We start from the raw sequence: 23,589 nt of genomic DNA, 5'->3' as shown, positions 1-23,589 counted from the left end.
ACCCACTGAAGCACATTTAAGTTGTTTCCACTTTTTGGTGATTATGAAGAGACCAACTAAACACATTTGTATATGACTATTTGCATGAACCTAAGTTTTAATTTTTCTAGAGAAAATACCCAGTAGTGGGATTGGCAAGTAACAGTTTAAGTGCATGATTAACTTGATTAAAACCAGAGTCACTGTACCATGTTGCATCCCCAGGAATGTGATTTGGTTTTGAAGAGAAGAAATAGAGGTCTGGAGAAGTGAAGCGATTCACTTCTGATCACAAAGCAAATGAGGAAATGTGGATAAGAATTCTAAGAATTGTTAGTTTTCTGCACACTTTCATTAAGCTGAGATTTAACACTGTTCATTTCATGTACTCCAAGAAAACTGTTTGAGAGGAGCTCTACTTATTGGTTTGCTTATTTATTGGCCCCATTTTACCAGTGAAGAGACAGATGGCAGGGTAGGTCTAATAGGGCAAATGACCTGCCCAGGGTCACATAACTCATGTGTGATGGATAGAGTCTGACTCCAAGCTCACGCTCCTTTCCCTTGTGCAGTTTCCTTCACTTGCTGAAAGTTACCCAGAGGTTTATTTTAAATGAATCAACATTTCCACCCGCATGGTTATGCTATGTTACAGAAAAAAAAATTTCCATGCTTTCATAGCATGAACTGTGCTTATTAATAACTGTTCCTCAATTGCTTCAATTTTCACATTATTAAAAAGCTAAAGCCTGGCTCACTTGTCACTTTCTTCTCTCTGGTTGGAATGAATTTTTGTGTTTGTGTGTGTGTGTGTGTGTGTGTGTGTGTGTGTGTGTGTGTAACTGGGGCTAGGACTGAAAAATGAAAGAAGGATTTATGTCTGATGCCCACCGTGCTACCAGGCAACTCCTCGCCCCTTGGTGCACTTCTATTGGCGTTTCACAAGCAGGTGGTCCCTAACCTCAGCCTGGATCAGGGACAATTGGAGATGACCAGAGACACACTGTGGTTCCTGCATCCCAGGAGTGCACATATCCAGTTTCATGGCTGAAAAGTGTTGAGACGGTTTTCAGCTCCAGGCTGTCTGTGTCAGCAGGGAAAAACTGATGGCCTCCTTTCAGAACTGGCTTTTATGGGAGCCTCACATGTCTCCCAGGCTAGAGTTTCCACTTGAGCCCTAAAGACAAACAGCAGGAAGGAAGCAAGATAGGGAAGGATGGAAGAGAAAAAGAAAGTAATGAAAGAAGGAGAAAAGAAAGAAAAAAAGAAATGCAGAAAAGAGGGGAAAACCTAGAGAGAGACAGAAGGAAACCTGCAAAACACTAAGGAGCAAGGAAAAGAAGCAATGGCCACGATAGCCAAACTGTGGAAGGAGCTTCGGTGTCCAACGAAAGATGAATGGATAAAGAAGATGTGGTTTATGTATACAATGGAATATTACTCAGCTATTAGAAATGACAAATACCCACCATTTGCTTCAACGTGGATGGAACTGGAGGGTATTATGCTGAGTGAAGTAAGCCAGTCGGAGAAGGACAAACATTATATGTTCTCATTCATTTGGGGAATATAAATAATAGTGAAAGGGAATATAAGGGAAGGGGGAAGAAATGTGTGGGAAATATCAGAAAGGGAGACAGAACGTAAAGACTTCTAACTCTGGGAAACGAACTAGGGGTGGTAGAAGGGGAGGAGGGCGGGGGGTGGGAGTGAATGGGTGATGGGCACTGGGGGTTATTCTGTATGTTAGTAAATTGAACACTAATAAAAAATAAATTAAAAAAAAAGAAAAAAAGAAAAGAAAAAAAAATAAAAAAATAAAAGTAAAAAAAAATAAATCCAAAAAAAAAACAAAAAAAAAAAAAAAAGGAAAAGAAGACATGAATGCAGGTAGCTTGTTTTCCTTCTTTGGTGTTTGTTATAGATTATCCTGAACTAGCTGGAAGGGAACAGAGTGATTGAACCAAGCTAATTAGATCTTCATTTGATTTTGTGTTTGTTTGACTACTTAGTTTATAACTTGGCAGAGAATTTTATCATATATACCCTGCTAACTGGTTTATCTAAACTGAGATTGAGCATGAACAAAATTGACTTTGGATTTGCTGCTTCAGACCACACAAAAGAGGGGAGAAAGTCCTTTCAAGTAAACACTCACGTGCAGTGTCAGACCTAACAGGGAGACCTCAGCAGCCTCTCAGAGACCCAGGGACAGCAGAGTTGGTGAGCATGCCTGGGCTGAGTGCGCTCGTGTGCACCCCCCCCCCACAAAAATACTCCCCCCACACACACGCACACAGAGTGAGACCAGGGAACAGCATGGTAGCCTTTTAGGAATTTGGAATTCACAGTCAGCTCTGAGTTTAATTCCTGGCTTGCTCCTCACTGAGCCTCAGTAGTCTCAATTGTGAAATGGGGGTAAAAATACTATCCTATTGGGCAGAAGCAAGGATTCAATGAAATAGCAGGGACGATGCTTTGCATCAAGTATAGCTTTTAGGAAGAGCTTGATTCCCTATTTTTTTTATCTTTGATTTTTTTAAATAAATTTATTTTTTATTGGTGTTCAATTTACCAACATACAGAATAACACCCAGTGCTCATCCCGTCAAATGCTCCACTTAGTGCCCGTTACCCATTCACCCCCACCCCCCGCCCTCCTCCCTCTTCCACCACCCCTAGTTCGTTTCCCAGAGTTAGGAGTCTTTATGTTCTGTCTCCCTTTCTGATATTTCCCACACATTTCTTCTCTCTATTGTTCTTTGCCTCTGATGTTGAGGAGGACTGACACCAAGGCTGTAGGCTATGCCCTGATCATTTACAGCTTGGTTCCCATCAAAACCAAATTCTGGGACTTCAACAACATACCTTTTCAGTCTCCCTATGGGTAAATTATACTGGATTTCAGTCCCTATAGGCAAGTCACATTTCAAGCAATGGCTTAAAATGCTGGGCATTTGCAGTCCCTGAGATGTATACTCTCTTATTTTTGGGTTTCCCAGTGGAGTGTCCTTGCTCTTTGGCCTCTCTGATCATTCTCACTGGGTCTCTAACTTGAGCTTAGGCATCATCTTTTCTGGGTCTCCTCTCCAGACACTGGGCTCTGTGCCTCTCCTTGGGGCTCACTTGGCAATCTCTACAATCACACTCAGAGACCATGTTGTGCTGTGCTGTCCGTATTGGTTCATTTGCCTGTCAGAACGCAAGCTCCTTGAATGCAGGAACTGTTTTCTGTCAGATTTGCAATCCTTAATATGATACCTGCTTGTGTGACTGCATGCCAGTCATTTAGCCTCCTTTAGCCTCAATCTTCTCATCCATAAAATGGGGATAATACGAGTACTTAAGGGTTAACTGACTCAAGACATGTAAAAGCTCATGGTACTGTTGCTGGTACATAGTAAGTGCTCAATGTATATTAGCTATTAAAAGTATCATTTGAATTATCAAATGAATGAACGAATATGAGCAAGACACTTCCCTGCCATTGAGGAGTTTAGTCTAGTAGGGGAAGCGTATACGAATAGCTCACAATGAAACCATGTGATAATAAAATGCAAATCCATTAAAAAAGGAAAGAACAATAGAAAAGAAGATTAATTTAAAATTTGATCACTAAGGTAATGGCGAAAGTTCAAGAAGTACAACATTGGTGTGTGTTTATGTGTATGTAGGGAGGACAAGGGAAGAATAAATAGAAAGTATCATAATAATACCAAGGACTTAGGCTACAGAGAACTGTGACTGAGGCTTCTCCAGTTTGCTCGGAGTTTCCTAGCTACCAAAGCAGAAAATTAGGCCAATTTTTCATTAAAAATCTTTGATTCTAGCTGCAAGAGATTATCAAAAAATTTTCAACGATACTACTGGTGTTATGGGAGCGACAGTCCTTTATTGGTGAGACTATCCCACATCTTGCAGGCCTCTTCCTGCTAAAGATCAATTGTGTCCTCAATTGATCAATTGCTGTGACAATCACAAAATGTCTCTATACTTTCACAAATGCCCTTTAGGGGTAGAGCTACCCTGACCCAGAATCACTCAAGTAACCCATTTGGTTTCAAGGAAGAGGAGGTCAAGATTCAGAGAGAGGATGGGACTATCCTCTCCCCAGACCAATAAATCAAAGGAAGGCCCCAAACCCCACGTATTTTGACCCTGGTTTGGTTTCTATCAGTGTTCTATTGATCTGTGTTTTCTTTTTAAAAATTCTCTTGATTCTATTATTTCTACCATATACTGAAACAAACCCACCCTCTGCATTTGAAGATTCTGTTTAATTTCCCAATCTGTAAACTATTATCCTGTATGGGGAGATGGTGGGGGAGAAATATCCAATTATCTCACAGGCAGAAACCAGAGGGCCTCAGTGCTCTTGCATGCTTGGAGAGTTCTGAGTGAAAGTCAGAATACCCAATTTCCCTCACGGAGGCTATGCCAACATACTTTCCTTGAGACTTCCCAGGCCAGGCAATTTGACTCACTGATTCTGAGAATTCAGACAGAGAAGCCCAAGCTCTTCCTTCTTTGGCTACATTTACGTGGTGATTCTGATAGAAGCAAATGGAGGAGTGGAGTGTCTCATTCAGTGCAATTATAATCACAGTTCAGGGTTCAGAAACTCCTTGCAGATGCTCTGCTGGGTAAGGAGGGGCCAATGTGATCTGGCTCTTTGTCAGCCTGAGGATCAGCTGAGATCTACAGGCAGTGTAGAGGGAAGACATTTGGATTTACAGCTGGAGCCTGACCTGAGATTTTCTGCCTCTGAAGCTTATGCCTTTGTGATCTTGACTGAATACCATCCTCCTTTTGGAGCCTCATCCTGAGAGCGCTGAACTCATATGGTTATTGTGGGTAATCTCATCAGACGATAATGAGAGAGTTGTTTGCCTTTTTAAGGCAGCGTACCATGGCAGAGAACACCGGTGCTCACCAATGATTCAGTCTCCTTTCTTCATCCTGGATACATAGCTGAATCTCATCTTGGCCCCCTTGCCAGTGGAAGGTGGAGAGGTGGTGCGTCTCCCTTGCACAGCACTCTACCCTCTCTCCTCATGTGCCTTGTTACACAATACAGTTTGATTCCAAAATCCACCCCCACCCCAATGAAGCACCATTGTTATTTGAAAGACAAACCTACAGTTGGACCCTGTTTTTGGAACTTAACCTCTGTGACCTCAGGAAGGTCATCTTACAGCTGAGGTAATTGAACTCAGAGAAGGAAAGTGGGACTAATAGAACCTCGGTTATGGGATTATTGTGAAGATTAAATGGGACCGTGGATGGGAGGCATCTGGCATGGTGCCTGGCACATAGAAGGTGCTCAATAAATGTCAGTCACAGCATTCTTCCTTCTTCCTGAAGAGTGAAGAGCTTTGTTTCCTATCAAAGGAATCCCTGAGTATAGGAAACAGTAGTTAAGAAATTGGGGGGAGAGGTATGTAGGTATTTCCTGATTCCCTTATCCCAATTGCAACCCCATTTAAGAATTCATCTTTTGAAGGTACCCTGGACTAGAAGAAGTGTTGGATTTTTTTTTCCAGTCTTGGTTTTTTGAACACATAGCTCCTCTTCTTCTCTGGACTCGTTTCTCTTTAGAATGGGGGAGCTGAACTAAATGACCTCCAAGAGCCCTCTAGCTCTGCCAGAGTGGAATTCCATGTTAATGTGAGAAGACTGAAAGACTGTGGAGAGAAAGGCATCAAGGATGGGGAATGGGCTGGAACGGAGGCTTAGAGGTATCATATAACATGTCCCAAAGGACGCAAGCCATGCTCCAAGGTCATACAGAAATGATTTACAGTCTTGGAGTCCATAAATAATCCCTGGATGGTGGAGTCTTTTAAATATCTGATGACACTGGATGCCACAGTAGGGGAGAAAGCCCATTCTTCTCACGAACTCTAGTGTTATTGTGAACTTTTGCAAGATTGGATTGAGGCTTGCTTTCTTTTCCTTTTCTTGTCTTTTTCTCCTTCCTCTTCTTCCTCCCTGTTCTCTTTCTCTCTAGGCTCCTTCGCCTCCCTTCTCTCCCTGTCCTGGTTTGCTACTGACAACTACTCTCTCATTCTTTAAAGAACTTTGCTTCTTTCACTTTTCTTTTTGATGCATGCATTTTATTATCTAGTTTCCAACCCAAATTATTTAACTTATGTGCATTTTTTTTCTGCCTCTTATTTAGTCTTAGCTCTGTATCTCTCCAGATACTATGGGAAGAGAATCAGGTCACTTTTTGATTAAACAATCTTTGAGACTTAATAACAACACTAATAACAGACTGACTGGTTTATAAATTCAAGAGAGGGTCAGGCACCATAATTTTAACTACTATTGCAGACAGTTGAGGTTATTGCAGAAAGATCATGGTGGGGGAGACAATTCTGAGAAAAAACAAGTTGAGGACAAATAGCCTCTTTTCAACACTGTTTACAGTCTTTAAGGATAATCACGAATTCCAAGTTTTCGCAGACAAAATCATTAACTCTGACATTCCAATCAACCTTGAAATTAACTCCAATCTAAACTTCAACCACTGAGCAGACATTTTTTGATGTGCAATCATATGCTTTTTCCTTTGGAGTAGAAAATTAAGAGCACAATTTGGAATCATATAGACAGTGTTACCATAGTATTTTATTCCTAAGGTGGCCTTAATTATAATCATAGGGAAATAGAGATTTTACCTATATTAGAGACCTCCTTCCTTCCCTTCATCCTTAATATATACACAGGTTGAATATTTTGACTAGAAACCACAACATCCCAAATTCTTAGCCCAGTGCCCAGGTTTTGTCAGAAAGTCAAATGATTTCATCTTCTCAGCCACCCTGCAACCGAAGTATCACTATCACCAATTAGAAATGAGATTGCAGTAGTTTCAGACTTCAAAGTGGTAGGCCTAAGATTTGGTTCCTAGTCTATCTAATTCCAAAACTTCTCTTTCTTGTGCCCAGAAATTCCTTCTACTTACTATTGTTTTGGTTACCCAAAATCAACACCAATATTTTTTCTTTTTTTTGTGGAATATAAAAATCAAAAGGTGATTAAACTCTGGGAAAAAAATATAATAATGTAAGTTTCCTTTTCCAACGGGAAGGCATTTCATGCTTTCATTTATTCCTTCTCAATAAACTGTCCTCTTCATTGTTGCATTATCACTAGCTTTCTTTTTTAATTTAATTTTTACTTTCTGTATACTCCCACTCCATGACTGTATGTGCTTTGAGGAAAGAGATAATCTCTGCTGCATTTGCAATTTCTATCCAGGGTTGAGTCCAATGCATGGCATCATGCAAATGCCCCCATACTGAGTGCTCCCTACTATGTGATTACTCTTTAGCCAATATTTAACTGGTGCTTTTCATGTATAATCATCCATGATGAAGAAGACCCCAGACCACTGAATGTAGTTGGAGAGAGAAGATTAAAACTGGGAGCAAACAGTTAATGATAGAAGACAGAACCAAGGGACCAGTGAATATTTGGGCTCATTGTCAAGGCCTCAGAGCTTTCCTCATTGTGGTGGAACATGTATGAAGACGACTGTACTGGTTATTCCCTATTTGTCCTCTAGATCTATTCTCTACTCCTCTCTGACTGACTCTAATGCCCAGAGTCTGACCTCTATAGAATGTATCACTCTGGCTCTTTCCTGTTTTTCAGTTGAGTTTGGCCGCTAAGTGCTGACAGGATAGTAGAATGAAGAAAAGAGAGGGTGGGTACTTAGTTTGTCTACTCCCTCCCTGCTTTGCCATGGTTAGGGTAGCTCCTGTTGGGCAGCCCCTCTCCTTCATCTCCCAGTCTCACTGGGCTCTGATCCAGCTGGTCCCTTTTCTTTCCCTTTCAGCTACTGGAGTAGCAGTAGCTTTTTGCAATCCCTAGACTCTGGGTATGTTCCCCCCCCCCTTTTTTAAAAAGAGGTTATTTATTATTCATGAGACACACACACATACACACACACACACACACACACACAGAGGCAGAGACATAGGCAGAGGGAGAAGCAGGAAGCCTGATGTGGGACTTGATCCCAGGACCCCAGGATCATGACCTGAGCCAAAGACAGACGCTCAATCACTGAGCCACCCAGGTGCCCCATCTGCATATGTCCCTTAATGCTGTCCTCACCTCTGTAAATAATCTCTTCTTTAAGTTTTCTTCAGTTAAACATGTTGAGTGTTCTGTTTCTTACCAGGACACTGATTGGTACAGGGGCTGTTGGGCTGTAATAATTGTCGATTATGTGTTAACATAGGCTGGTCAAGCAGAAACTCTCCCCTGAAGCCAGGGACACATCTGCTTAAGTGATAGGAAGTAGATGAACAGAGGCTAATGGTCTCTACAACTCTATATAGGCATGATAGCTCTAAACCCTTCCCCCATCATTCATTCATTCATTCATTCATGCAATTAGTCAATGAATTTTTAGGGTGTGGCCACTGTGTCTCAGGCAGACTTCTAAGTTTTAAAATTAGATCACAAATAAAACTGACAAAACAGCTGGGTGATTGGAGTTTTCATTCTGGTTAAAGATGACATATTTTCTTTCTCTCTTGTCCCCCCCCCCCTCAGGTGAGGAAGTAGAGAAGGATAGAGAGTAGGGCTGTAAGGCTCTATGTTTGCTTAAAAAATTAACCCCAGAACAATTATTTCTTACTAGTATTTGGGTCACTAAATCTTAACTCTTCTGAGAATGAAGTACTGTGTTTCCCTTTCTTGCTACTCGAAAGCATGTTGGTTTATTAGTCTGTCAATATTCATCCCAACAAATTGAATTTGGGTCAAAGCCTAATGATGTATGCTTCTTTCCATGAATAAAAATCAAGTTTTCATACAATCATGGACTGAATTTGACATGGGCTATTGCTCAGCTGAAGAAATGGACTCGCATTTTATGTTCAGAATGTCAGATCCATGGAGCACCTGGGTGGCTCAGTCAGTTGAGCATTTGACTCTTGATTTTGGCTCATGTCATGATCTCAAGGTTGTGAGATGGAGCCCCACGTCCAGCTCTACACTGGGCATGGAGCCTGTTTGGGATTCTCTCTCTTCCTCTGTCTCTTCCCTCTACCCCTCACCCCCAACTTGCTTGCTTTCTCTCTAAAATAAATACAATGTTTAAAAAGTTGGTTCCAGAAAATACCTGATGCATGGGAAGTTCCTGATATAGCATTTAGCACATAATACATACCGAACAGGTTTTATTTTTTATCTTCACAGCAACATACAAGTTAGGTGAGAATTAGTATTTTTTTAAGATTTTATTTTTAAGTAAGCTGTACCCCCAACCTGGGGTTCAAACTCACAACCCCAAGATCAAGAGTCACATGCTCCAGTGACTGAGCCAGCCAGGCACCTCAAGGTGAGACTTATTATACCTTTCTAATGGATAACAAAAATGAGGCTTGAAATGATTCAGAATAAAGCTGTAAAAAAAGAAAAAGGCTTTGAAATAAGACATCTGCAACGGGTGATTCTAATATAAATATACACTACAGGCACATCCAGAATGGTGTTCAATTCCCTGTAAACTTCATGAAACTTTCTGTTGTTCCCACACAAGTTAGCATCTTAGTATATAAATGAGTGAAATTATAGAAATTTGAATCTGCTTTAATTTACAAAAATGCATAAACCAGCTACAATCCCTATTTTTCATTAATGCTTATAACAATATGTATACCATGCTTCATAGCTGGTCACAAACATTGGAGTATATGTAGCGGCACCAATGGGGAGATGCATTCCTGGTGATAATTTAGTTCAAGGATTCCCTAAACTTTTTCCTCACCAAAGTCTTATCCTAGTTTTTTTTTTTCCCTTCAGAGTTGTCAAGTTTTAAAAAATAATTCCACATTTTATTGGTGTTAATTAGGAAAAAATGTAAGGCAGAATGAATTTGCTGTTAATACTTCTTTAATATTGCCTGCAAAACAATTCAGTATTTGAAAGAGTATGACAAACAGGTTGAGAAGCTCTCATAAACTGTGTGAACAGTTGTTGCATATTTATGTGGTTATGCCAGACCATCCACCCCTTCAGAAATGTCTTTTCCTCTGTCCTACTATTAATTCTTATGTGTTTGGGCATGAGGCAAAGTTCTCTAGCTTAGAGTCATGTTATATTCTTACTGTTTACGTAAGAAAATATTTTTTATGTTGCAGTAAAAAAATCTATTGAAGAAAAATTATCATGACATTTTTTTTACAGGTACAGGAACCTTGTTTATTAACTACAAAACAGCATTTACAATCTATGTAATTTTTGTAATTAAAAAAATATTAACACTGGGATATCTCATTGTGTGTTTCCATACTTTCTTAAATGTCCACAATAAACTTGTGGCACTTTTTTTTAAAAATTTTATTTATTTATTATTTATTTATTTATTTATTTATTTTTTAGAGCTCTGGTTTTTGTTTTTTAATGAAATACGACTTCACATGCAATAGACAGCATGGTATTAAACTTATGTTTTAGTGAATTTTTACTACTTAGATAAAATTCCTCCCAGCACCTCATGGGGTTCCCTTATATCACCTCCCAGTCAATACAGTCTATACATGTGACAGCTATTATAATTTCTATTATCATCGATTCATTTTGCATTTCATAATTCATAAAAAATGAAATAGTTTTTATTCACTTGTGTTTGATTTTTCTTCACTTATTATGCCATGAGATTGATGCATATCATGTGTATCAGTTTGATATTTCTCATTGCTTTATTGTCTACATTTTGTATATATTGGCATTTCGGTATATAAATAAATTTCAGTTTCTGGCTACTATGAGTGAAGTTGTTATAACATTCCTTAGGCATGCCTTTTGTTGGGCAAATTAATAAAACTTTTGTTAGGTATGTGTCTTAGGTGTTGAATTACTTGGTCATGGACCGTGTGTTTTTTTTTTTTTTTTTTTCTTCAGTCTTAGTAGATTCTCCCAATTTTCAAAGTTGAGGCAGTTTATACTACTACCAATAGGGCATAAAAGTTCCAGGTGCTGAACACTATTAGAAATGTTAGGGTTTTGTCAGAGTTCTTTTTCTTGTTCCATTTAGAAATCCCTGTGGATACATAGTGGCATCTAATTGTGGTTTAATTTACATTTCTCTGATTTGATCATGTGCTTACTGGTCATTTGGATAACCTCTTGTGAAATGCTTCTGCGAGTCTTTTATTTACAAAAAAATTTCTCTTATTAATAATTTACAGTTCTTTATATTTTTTTATTATGAATTTTCTGTTGGCTATGTGTAATATAAATACCTTTTCCTACTGTTGTCTTTCCTCAGGATAAGCTGTAGTTTTTAATATTAATAAAGTCAAATTCATGACTCTTTTCCTTGATGGTTAGTGTATTTTGTATTCTACTTAAGAAATACTTGCCTACCCCAAGGTTATGAAGATATGCTTTTCTGTTATCTTCTAGAGGTTTTATTTTCCTGACCCATCACAGTAGGGCTATAATCCATCTAGAACCAAATTTTATGTATATTAGAGTTCAAAGTTTAATTCCATATTAATATCCAATTAACTCAGCACCAATTATTAAAAACATCACTCTTTTTTCACTGTACTGCAGTGATATGAATTGACTGTGTATGTATGCATCTGTTTCTGGTATTTGTTCCACTGGTTGTCTATACCTGGATCAATACCACACTTGACTTAATGTAGATTTATAGCAAGTCTTGAAATCTGGTAGTTTAAGTACTTCAACTTTACTCTTCTTTTTTCAGATTATCTTTGTTTGGCTTGGCTCTTTACCTTTCCATATAAATTTTACAATCAGCTTGTTGATTTCCATACAGTAAGAATCTTCCACTTTCAACCCCAAGCCCCTCAGGAATCCTTTGCTCTTCATATCTGCCCTTCTCTCCTAGCTCCTGTAGGTTTTATTTCCTGCAGCCTGTACCTGTAATTCTCTTTGAAGGATGCCCTGAAAGCTACAGGAACCACTTTGCCCAAATGTATAGAGAGCTTTAAATGCCAGGGAGTTTAGGTACTCCATAGATCTTAGCAATGACTAACTGTTGCAGGAATATGAAAGCCCAACTTATGTGCATTGAAGTGGGAAAGATTTCAGGTGTCAGTTACATTCCTTAATTTCCCTGTGGGATCATGCAGAGGCCAGATTTTTGCTCACTTTCTTCCCTTTCCATGTTCTACTTCTCTACTTCCCAATCAGTTCCTTCTGAGAACATTTCTCTAATAAATCACTTGCATGTGAATCCTCATCTCAGGGTTTACTTTAAAGTGATCCAAACGAAGACATTTTGGAAAAAAAAATTGCTGGGATTTTAATCAGGATTATGCTGAATGTATAGATCAGTTTTGATAGAACTGACAAAATTACAATATTGAGTCCTCCAATCCATGAACATGGTATATCCTTTAATTTCAGCAAGTGTCCTCTGATTTCTCTCAGTAATGATTTGAAAAACTTGTATATAGAAAAATACAATTTTTGTTAGAATGTCTGACATTTCTTAGAGCAATTATGTTTTTAAAGTTCATTTTTAAATTATATATTGACCATGTGAATTTAGTGGTCTTACTCAATTCACATCTTAATTCTAACAATTTGTCCAAGATTGTTTTAGATTTTCTACATATACCATTAATATCATCTGTGCACAATATCAGTCTTATTTATTCCTTTCCCATTCCTGTGTTCTTTTCCCTCTCAACTTATTACACTGGCTAACACCTCTAGTATAATACTGAATAGAAATAGTGATAGTGCAAACAAATTTCACTCTACCGAACACCAAGGACACATGGTATCCTCAACTTAATCTTTCAGATGAGAAATATTGCAGACATAATATATAATTTCAGTTATACACAAATTTTATGCACTGAAAAAATTGGCATCAAACCTGTGAAAAGTATGCAACATATGCAATATTTCTATTGTCATTTGAGAACCACTGACTTCATGTATTCACTGGTTAGTGTGTTTACCATCATATTTACCAGTCAGTACAGTACTTAGAACTAAAAGTTGTCCAATTTTGATAATAGTACATTCAGGGTTTAATATTTTTTTAAGAAAGAATTTTTTAAAAAAATTTTATTTATTCATGAGAGAGAGAGAGAGAGAGAGAGAGAAAGGCAGAGACACAGGCAGAGGGAGAAGCAGGCTCCATGCAGGGAGCCCGACACCGGACTCGATCCTGGGACTCCAGGATCAGGCCCTGGGATGAAGGCAGGTGCTAAACCACTGAGCCACCCAGGGATTCCAGGGTTTAATATTCTTGTCTGGCCAATCTATCTCATTTTCTCCATAATGTTCCCAAGAGAACTATACAAATGATAACAGGATGGGAAGCAAAGAATTTTAATTATAAGTTGTCTAAGTATTCTATTTGCTAATGTAGAGCCTCTTCCACAAGGAGTCCTTCAATGACCTGCTTAGGTGAACTCAGCTGAGTGATCTGCAAGTTCACCCTCATACTATTTACTACATGTGTGTTTTGACATTATTTGTCCAATGACAATCTTAGGAACCATGGATCATACATGCCTTATTGTTCATTGCTCTATCCTAAGATTCTAGCAAGTATCTGGCATAGATATACTATTTGTTGACTTTTAACTAATAGACGAGATTTAGATGTAGAGAATGTTACTCCCTTTATGTGACACAGAGCCCCAGTTCACTCATTCAGCAGTATTTGAGGACATGCTATCTGCCAGGATCTCCATCAAATATGTCATTTAATTCACTCAACATTCCTCCAACATAGACATTATTATCCCCATTTGATAGAGGAGTAAACTGGGACTGGGTTGTAGCAGAACTCATATCCAAATCAAATCTATTTGAATCCTAAAGTGATGTTTTTGGGGAAAAAAGCCCCACAGAAACCAAACAGGCAAAAATAAAGAATATTGTAGAGAGAAGGGCTAGTAGGGCATTGTCATTGCTTTAGAAGATCTGAATGGCTGTGATGTGGCACCAGCAGGGACTGTTATTACATATAAAAGCCAAACTAGTACTGGTCAGAAACTCCAGACTTCAGAAAAAAAATAGGAAGAAGTTTCCGGTGAGAAGAATTGTCCAATGGGAGAATGGTAAGCTTTAGTGCTGTAAGTTCCTGTGTGAGTAGTGGGTGTGTCCCAGAGGAGCACCATGATGCAAACCCTGCCTCTTAGGGGCTCATAGGCTTGATGTGGAAGTGGCACAAATACTCTACTTGTTTACTGCTTGTAAGTGCAGCCCAAGGAGCTATGGAGACATAGGGGAGTGCCTGACATTACCTTCTCTGCAGAGCCTTTCTTGAGAAATAAGGATGTCAATAGAGAAAGGTCTTATGAAAAAAGTAGGAGAGTTCTAGGTAAAGAAGAGAAGGGCATTCCAGGCAGAGGGATTGGGACATGAAGCAGCCCAGATGCCCAAAGTGCCTATAGGGCATATTTGGACAGAATGCTAGTAACTTGGTTGTATGAAAGGTTAGGACAAACAAGCATCAGATCTTGGAAGGTCTTGAAAGACCTCCCAAGGAGTTCAGACTTCTTCTTGTGACCCACAGAGCAGAGTTTGAAGCTGAGGCTTGCCCATAGCTGCCAGTCTGTCTCCTCCATGAATCCTAGTATCTGTTAGCTAGTCTAACTACTTCTGGCCCCATTGTGAAAAGTGTGTTAATTAATGATGAAAACCATTCTGCTCTCCAGGCCTGTGAAGGCTTCCTGGGAGTACTTTGTAGAAAGAAGTCCTGGCTGTTGCTGTCAACAGTTCCTGTGACTCCTGTAATAATGGTATCCTGGTCCCCAGGCAGTTTTCTCTTCTCTTGGGTGTGCCTGCCTCAGCGTCACTCAGAGCATCACGTCACTGTGGCCTGGTGCTCCAGCATGCACAGATCCATCCAGGCCTGGAACCCGTCAGAGACACAGGGAATTAGATGTGTCAGAAGGAGAGGGGCAGGGCTATGTAGCTGGGACTGTTTCCATGTAGCTTTTTGGCTTCCCATGGTGTTTATGGAAAAATAATATGTTTTGCTAAGGAGTGAGGTACTTTTTGCTACAATCACTTTTTTTTTTTTTGCCTCCAGAGGTCATTCTTGTATTTATCTGTTTATGACTTTGAAAATATGCAATAAACCAGTTTTTTAGCTGTAGTTCTAATGAAATTATATCAATCTAGTGCAAATCCTTTTCTGGCAAACTTCTCCAAGCATTCAGCAATAGGTAACATTTGTTGGGTGGAAAGGAAAGGGGAAGAAGATCAAGACACTTGGGGCAAACACTGAGGGGTATGTGAAAACTCAAATGGGATTTGCTTGGAGAGGCATCTCAATGCCCATTTCACAGATGTGTTATTGGGTAAGTCTCTTTAGCAAGAAACCTCAGGAGTTAGGACAAATTCCTCTCCCTCCCCACAGCCAATTAGTATCCACCCTCATCTAATTGGTAACTGTGAAACTTACTATTCATCAATGGACCCCTCCCCAAGACCCATTTTTCACCCTTCTCTCACCTTCTGTTGACCCAAGGCAGCTAATATCTACAGATGACGTGACCTAGGCTCTTCTGATCTCTAGCTTCCAGCTGGGTTTGGCTAGAGAGAGGCACTGGCATGAGACCAAAGAGTGGAAGGGGATAGGAGCTGGGTATGTTATTCCTTACCCTTCCTCCTTTTGCTTGGCCATGGTCTGTAGCAGCTGTGCTCCTGACTCTGGGTATAGCTCATATTGGATCAGCCATCTTCCTTGGCTGCTGAGTTCTCTGGGTTCTTGTAAATATTATTCCCTTCCCTTGTCTCCACAGATCTGGGGGTGGTGATGCCTTCATTCTCTTAGTTGTAACTTGTTCCTTAATCTTGCTTATACCACTCAGGGTGGCTTTTTATTAAATACAATCCTTCTGAGTGTGCCTATGGCCTGCTGGACCCACAGTGACAACGTGACCAAGACTCTTCATTTCTTCAGGGTCTCTCTTCTTTCTCCCACTAATGATGCTCTTCATTTCTAGGTTGGACTTGTGTGACAGCCTACTTCCTTCTGCCTCCACTCCGGCCAGCTCCTCACATCCTTGTGCAGCAGTTAGACAGTTTGCACATGTAAGAATGCTATGTTCCAACTTATGCTCCTTCCAGAGCTCTTCATTTCTTTTCAGATCAAAGCCAAATTCTGCTTACAAAGCCCTCCATGGCATGACCTCAACCAATCTCTCCTTCCATGATTGCTCCACCCAGGTGCTCCATGCTGCAGTTATGAGAAAGCACTAACTTTCTTCTATGGTCATGCAGCATTCGGATGTTCTCTAAGAAAATGGCTGCCTAATTGATATCTATTGAGCATTTACTAGACACCAACCACCAACTTAAGAATTTTAATGGATAATCCAATTTAATTCTCATATCAATCCTACTTGGTATCTAATTTACAGTCCTCATTTTACAGATGGGACATCTGGGGACAGTTCTGTGGAGGGAAGCAGCAGAAACAGGTTTCAAATCCAGGCATCTCAAACTGTGGAAGGAGCCTCGGTGTCCATGGAAAGATGAATGGGTAAAGAAGATGTGGTCTATGTATACAATGGAATACTACTCAGCCATTAGAAACGACAAATACCCACCATTTGCTTCAACGTGGATGAACCTAGAGGGTATTATGCTGAGTGAAATAAGTCAGTTGAAGGACAAACATTATATGGTCTCATTCATTTGGGGAATATAAAAAATAGTGAAAGGGAATAAAGGGGAAAGGAGAAAAAATGAGTGAGAAATATCAGAAAGGGAGACAGAACATGAGAGACTCCTAACTCTGGGAAACGAACTAGGGGTGGTGGAAGGGGAGGTGGGGGTGACTGGGTGACATGCACTGAGGTGGGCACTTGATGGGATGAGCACTGGGTGTTATTCTATATGTTGGCAAATTGAACACCAATAAAAAATGAATTTATTAATAAACAAATAAATAATAAATAAAAAATCCAGGCATCTCAGCTCAGAGGTCATATTGTATTCAATGGGAGTTCAAACTCCCAACTATTCTTTTAGATCCCAGCTCAGAGTTCACCTCCACTGAGGCATTTCTCTTGATGTCTTCCAGTGGAAGAAATCATTCCTTCACCTGGGTTTCTATGTGTTTCTTCAACTCAAGCCTGTAGACAGCAGATGGTTTCTGAGCTTCCTCATGGAGATCCAGGAATGGAGAGAAGACTCCTTAAGGAAGGGTCATATGCTTCTTGTCAGAGGCAGGCACTGGATTAGGTACCAAGCATGCTGTACATGTTTAATATTTGGGGAACAAATGGGTGTATGAATATATTTGAAAATATGGCCATTGAGCTCAAGCTGATATCTTTGTATCAGAAATGGAAAGGGGAGTTCCAAAGCCCTCAGATTTTGTTTGAATGTTAACATTCACTGAAATATATTGAGAACCTAGCAAGTTCTAGGCATTGTTTTGAATCCAGGGTAAAAGTAATGAATAAGATAGAGATCTCTCCCTCACAGAGATTACATTTGAGTTACTCATCACTGCATTAATAAAGTGAATACTAGAATGCAGTGAGGGAGGAAGCCATATCTTCAGTTGAGAGGATATTTGTAAGGGCTCTATAAAGCAATCAAGCAGCAGGACAGGGAGCAAATCATGGAGGAGGGGTAGCCCTCCAGACGACATTTGAGTAAAGGCTTATGGAGCCAGAACCGGATGTTCTGTAAGGATGTGGGGAGTGAAGCTCAGGCAGAGAAAAAGGCAAATACAAAGATCTGGAGCAGGAATAAGCTTGCCATGCCTTAGCAAGAGCAGGACCTTTGGTGTGGCCAGGGCATGGGTACTAAGAAGGGTATGTCAGCAACAGATGCTAGAGACCATCAAAGGTGGGGATTTTAATGTATTCTATGTGTGGGGGAAAGATGTTGATATTTTTGATTAGGACAAAGACATGATCAGCCTTTCATAACAAAAAATTACTTTCTGGTACTTTTCTGGCTGCTTTGTGGAGAGAACTTTATTTCAATTTCTCAGCACCTCTTGACCCCCTACTATGCTTAAGGTATATACCTTTAGCTAACTAGTTAGTAGTAGGTAAAATAATGATAAAGACAGTGACCATACTTAAAGCAATTAGATACTAATAATTTCAGCTATGTGCTTTTTGTGGTGATATAATGTAATTTTCCCATCATTGAACATGTACTATTGCCCAGAACTGATGTATTTATGTATTTAACTTGTAGAGATGTTGAAGTAACTGAAGATAATGATTTTTTTCCACCTGAAAAGACAATGAGACCTGGAGAGGTTGAATGATCATCTTCAAATCACATAGCTGGCAAGTAGAACTAAGATTCAGACTTCAGTCTGTCTGCCCCTCTGCCTGTGTTCCTTCCACTCAGCCCTGATACTTCCCATGGTGTAAATACTAGTTTCTGGATCTACCCATTATCTTAACCATCATGTGGAGGCATCGGAACAAAGGGACTGCTCACATTTAGGTTTAAAACAGAATTCGTTTGGGGGCACCTGAGTGGTTCAGTTGCTTATGTGTCTGTCTTCGGCTCAGGTCATGATCTCGGGGTCCTGGGATTAAGCCCACATTATGGCTCCCTGCTTAGCAGTGGTGGTCAGGGGGAGGATGTCTGCTTCTCTCTCTGTCCCTACCTCTTGCTTGTCCACACACTCTCACAAAATCTTAACAACTAATTTTCTTACTTTTCAACAATCCTGTGAAAGGGATATTGATATAATTATTAATCCTGATTTTACAGATATGGGTACTGAGGCTTAGAGTGATGAGCTGGTTTGCATGAACCAGAAGAGGGATTGGAATCGGTTCTGACACAGAGCTCATGCTCCCTCCTCTATATAAGCATTGTCCAATAGAGTATTCTATGATGATGGAAATGTTGAGCAATGCAGTAGTCACCTATGGCTATCAAGCACTTGAAATGAGGCCAGTACAACCCAGAAATTGAGTTTTAAGTTTTATATAATTTTAATTAAATTTAAATAATCTGATGTGGCTAGTAGCTATTACAGTAGACAGTTTACCTTATACCATTCCAATTAAGACAAGGACCAATAACATACTTCCCCACATCTCTTTGTTCTCTCCCATCCTTTTCCTTACTTCCATTCCTAAGGATGGAGCATGTATAGGACAGTAGTGTATGGATGGGGGTTGGGTGGAGCAAGGTCCATGAGACCCCGTGCCTGCTCTGGCTTCTGTTTAAGATAGGGAGATTAGATATGTGCATAAATAAGTAAAATACGAAGTTGAAGGTTTAATGTTCTAAGTAAGTGCCCCAAGAGCAGAGCTGATAAGCAGTGAGGGGATAAGGCTTGCTCAATCTCCTTATAGGGCAGTTGAGGAGCATGTGAGATAATTGGTGTGAACGTGCATTAAGAATAACGTGCTCCATAAATTGTCAAGCACTCTGTGTATGCAACTATCAGAGACAACGTTGTCTCAACTTTGTGGGCCGATAGTATTCCAAGGATATGCATCTGTAATCTCACCGGATCATCACAAGCTTACTGTGAGGTGTGTAAGATACCATCCCCACTCTGAAATGTGGAAAGGGGTACTCAGAAAGGGTAAGCACCTAACCAAGGACAAATAGCTGGCTGGGACAGAGCTCTGGGTGTGACCCCAGGTTTCCTGACTCTAGAATTAGGAATCTTTGCAACCCTCTTGCTGCCCTTGGCAGATTTTATGAGTTATTATTATCCATCCACCCTTATTCCTGGCACAGGCTGTCCTCGTAGCGAAATAATTCCTGGGGTTTAGGCAATTCTGTTAGCTGAGATGCGCTACAGCTACACCCTAGACCCAGGGCAGGTCTTTTGGATGCACCAAGGCCTTTGTCATAACAGAAGATGTGCCAGAGAATGAGATCATTGGTGAGGCCATCCTGATGTGACCACAAACAGACTCAGATTCCACAGTTCTGCAGGTTGTCCAAATGAACAGGCTTTCAGGGACCCATCAGCATTCCTGGCAACTATTTCTGAAGGATCTCATCCCAGGAGAATCATAAAAATTTGGTGATCTGAAAGGCCCAGAGATACCTTCCAACCTTTCACCCAGCTCCCTCTTTATATAGAGGGAAAGCTCAAGGCCCAGAGAAGAGGAGAGAATTTGTATAGCCAAGGGCCAGTTGACTCCCACTGCTGCTGTATTAGTTCTGTATTACTTGACCCTCAAAACAGGTCTCCCATCAAACTACTTTAGGTCTTTCATTGGAAATTGTTTTGAAATTTTAATACAAAAGAACACTACGTGCAAACGATTGCATAACTGCATTTGTTGATGTGTTTATGAGATGACTGCCTGATGTCTGTCTAGGGACTTGAGAGTGTCAGAGCTGGGGGGGTCCATGGTGCTCATCGATCCTATCTTACAGATGTAACCTAAATCCAGCTTGTTTAGTGACTTGCTCAGATCACATAACAAGCTGGTGTCTTATAACTAAGAGGTGTGTCATTTTCTGGTGCCAAGAGCTAACAACTTGAAAAGCTTTGAGGGAAGAGCACATCTCACTGGCAGAGTCTTTGCCCTGAAGGTTCTGTTTCCTGTGGAGCCCAGTGCAGCACATGTGTAGATGCCCATTGTCCCTAGCTCCCTATGAACTTGGAGTCCGTCTTGGAAGTTATGGTGCAAACACAGCTCAGCTTCCCTCCTCCAAGGCTCAGTTTTAATTCTGCTTCCTCTAGGAAGACATCCCTATTTTTCCTAGCATGCCCCAATTCCTCTCTTCACTTCCCTCTTTACATTTCTTATTGTTGATCCTACTCCACTTCACATTGTGCTGGATACCTGACTCCAAGGAAAGGGAATTAGCTGTGTTGAATATCTACTAGAGGCCAGGATTTGCATGATTATCCATTTAAGTCTCTCAACAGCCCATGAAAATTGTGTCCTATCCCTTTCTGGGAAGGCAGGGAGCTAAGTCTCAGAGAGGAGAGCCAGCTTGCCCAAAACCACACAGTGCATACCTCGTTAATCTTGTCAGTAAAATTTTATTGCACACCTGCTGTGTACTGGGCACTACACTTTAGGTGGGACGAAGCCCTTTATCTCATGGGAGGCTAATGTACTAATGGGAGAGGCAGAAGATAAACAAGTCGACAAATTTCCTTCAAGCTCCATGAAATAGGATTGCTTAAGTGTCCCATAATTTCCCTAGTTTTGCTCCCACTGCTAATTCCATCAGGAAATCTCTTTTCCTAACTTTAGGTGTTCAAAATCTGCACACTCAAAGGGCCCTTCTCTGGGAAGCTTCCTCCAGCCTCTCGAACTGGATCGGAAGAGCTAACATATATTGAGCACTTACATGTGTCAGAGTACTCTAAGCTCATTGCGTGGTTTAGCTCTTCCTCTCCACAGGGTCAGCACTATTAATATCCAATTTTACAGACCAGGAGATTGAAGCTCAGAAAGGCTAACCATGCCCTGTATTGTCTCCTTACTGGCTGTGATGGTAGAGCTAAGGTTAGAACTTAGGCAGGTTGTCTCTAGAGCCCATGCACTTTATATCATTCGGTCTCTGGCAGGACTCTTTTTACCTTGAGCTATGTTGACAGATGCGGGTTAAGGCAGCCTGGTGTCAGGGGGGGAGACCATCAGAAGGGTGGACAGTGGTCCAGGTCTGAGCTCAGGCTCAAACAATTTTGTCATGTCTTTGGACCTAAGATGCTCAAGGCCTAGTGGAAGATTCAAATATTCATCATATAGGATCATCTGTACATAAATATCCTCTAGCATAGCCTGAGACTCAGAGTAGACACTCAAATGCTTGCTGAATCTGGATAAAGCAAAAATAGTACTCTTGACCACACTCTTGACTCTCCAAAAAATTAGTTCCCTTAGTCTCCATAACTGAGATCGGAGATCTGAGATTCTAAGCTGCCTTAGAAAAAAGTGATTTATTTTCCTTGTTGTTATCTGATTTCTCTACAAATACACTTCATGCTAGCTGGGCCATGTCTGTCTCCCCACTGTGAACACAGTATAGCTCATCCAACATATAACACACACAGACATGTGATTATTTATCAATAAAGGATTTTAAATGTGAAGACTTGCTTTTTGGTCACAGGACCACAGCTGATTGGTCTGAGTCATGTGTCCACCCTGGTCCAATTGATTTGTCTCTTCCAAGGAATTTGGAATTGGGGCTTTGAGATGGAGTCAGTTGGCTATGGAAAAGGAGTCAAAGACACCTGTGAACTTTGGGACTGTTTCAATTACCAGGCTGTGAAACAAATCACTTCAGTGGTATACCACAACCATTTATGATACTCAGATTCTGATGATCTGGAATTCACACAGGGCACAGTGGGAAGAACTGTGCCACCATGTATGGGGTCTTAGAAGATTCAAAGGTAGGGGGCTGGAATCATCTCAAGTTTCATTCGTTCACATGTCTGGCTATTGATCCTAGATATCAGCTGGAGGCCTTGGTTTCTTTTCACGTTTTCCCACCACATGGGCTAGTTGGGGCTCCCTTCAGAGCATGGTGACTAGGTTCCAATATTAAGTGTCCCCCAAGAGAGGGCAGCCTGGTGGCTCAGCAGTTTAGTGCTGCCTTCAGCCCAGGGCCAGATCCTGGAGACCCGGGATCAAGTCCCACATCAGGCTCCCTGAATGGAGCCTGCTTCTCCCTATGCCTGTGCCTCTCTCCCTCTCTGTGGATCTCTCATTAATAAATAAAATCTTTAAAAAAATAATAAAAAAAAAGTGTCTCCCAAAAGAAAGCCTGGTGGAAGCCATATTGTCTTTTATGATTTAATCTTAGAGGTCACATGATGTTATTCATGACATGCATTCTACTTACCAACGTGGTCACAAAGTCCTGCCCAGCTTCATCAGAAGGAGAAACAGACTCTGCCTCTTGATGGGGAGTGGCAGTTTCTGGAAGGACATGTAGGACTGAAACTATTGTGGCAGTTAGTTTGGAAAATATGGTGTACCACTGGTGCTGAGACAAATCATTTGGGGTGCAGCCACGATGGGTTATGTGCAAGAAGAAAAGTCAAAGATAGTTTATAGGGAAAAGAGCTGTCAAATAGAGCAGATAAACCAGGGACTGCAGGAAGAAAATATCATTTGACTAGAGAGAGTCAGAGTATTGCAGGTTGGGTTCTCCAAGAGAGATCCTTAGAGTTTGGGGTACAAGGTATTTAGGAGTGAACATCTGTGAAAGGAAGTGAGAGGAAGCTATGTGAGGAAGAGGAAGAAGTTGACCTGTGATAGAGGTCCAACAAAGCATTAGCCTACACAGTGGGTATTTTGGAATAAATTTTGCCTGTCAGGATGTCCCTTGTTAGTCTGAATGGCTGGGCTTTGACACTGGCCAGCTTAGTCACAGGATGTGGGCCACTCCAGTAAGGGCATTGCTGGAGGCTGGCCTCTATAGCTAAGGCAGACTCCTGAGGAATGGAAAGTTGGAAGCTGCCTGCTGGCAACATTCTCCTCAGCCTTGGGGCTTTTTTTTTTTTTTTTTTTTTTTAAAGAAGGAGGTGGGAGAGATCTGTGTCCTGTATCTCTCTGCCACAAGAGGGAGGACTTTCCAATTCTTGCGATCTGGTTTGTCTGTCTTACAAGTGGGTTCAATGAAATAGCCCTCCATAATTATGATATGCCACTC

General features: G+C 40.7%; 1 long non-coding RNA gene across 2 annotated transcripts in view; it reads right to left on the bottom strand.

Annotated features, from left to right (window-relative positions):
* Positions 1 to 23,335, bottom strand: part of LOC112647087 (uncharacterized) — a 36,594-nt gene extending 13,259 nt beyond the window's left edge. The window contains exon 1 of one of the 2 annotated variants that reach the window (XR_003128065.3): positions 22,777 to 23,335. This is a non-coding gene — a long non-coding RNA (uncharacterized LOC112647087). Of the gene's footprint in view, positions 1 to 8,106; positions 8,193 to 22,776 lie in introns of those variants that run through there. The other variant, XR_003128064.1, reaches the window with a different exon arrangement.
* Positions 23,336 to 23,589: the final 254 nt, after the last annotated feature.

Source organism: Canis lupus, chromosome 5 (assembly GCF_003254725.2).
Source record: "Canis lupus dingo isolate Sandy chromosome 5, ASM325472v2, whole genome shotgun sequence".
NCBI classification, from domain to species: domain Eukaryota; kingdom Metazoa; phylum Chordata; class Mammalia; order Carnivora; family Canidae; genus Canis; species Canis lupus.
The sequence above is the reverse complement of the archived record's forward strand: the minus strand, read 5'-3'. Positions and strand labels throughout refer to the sequence as shown.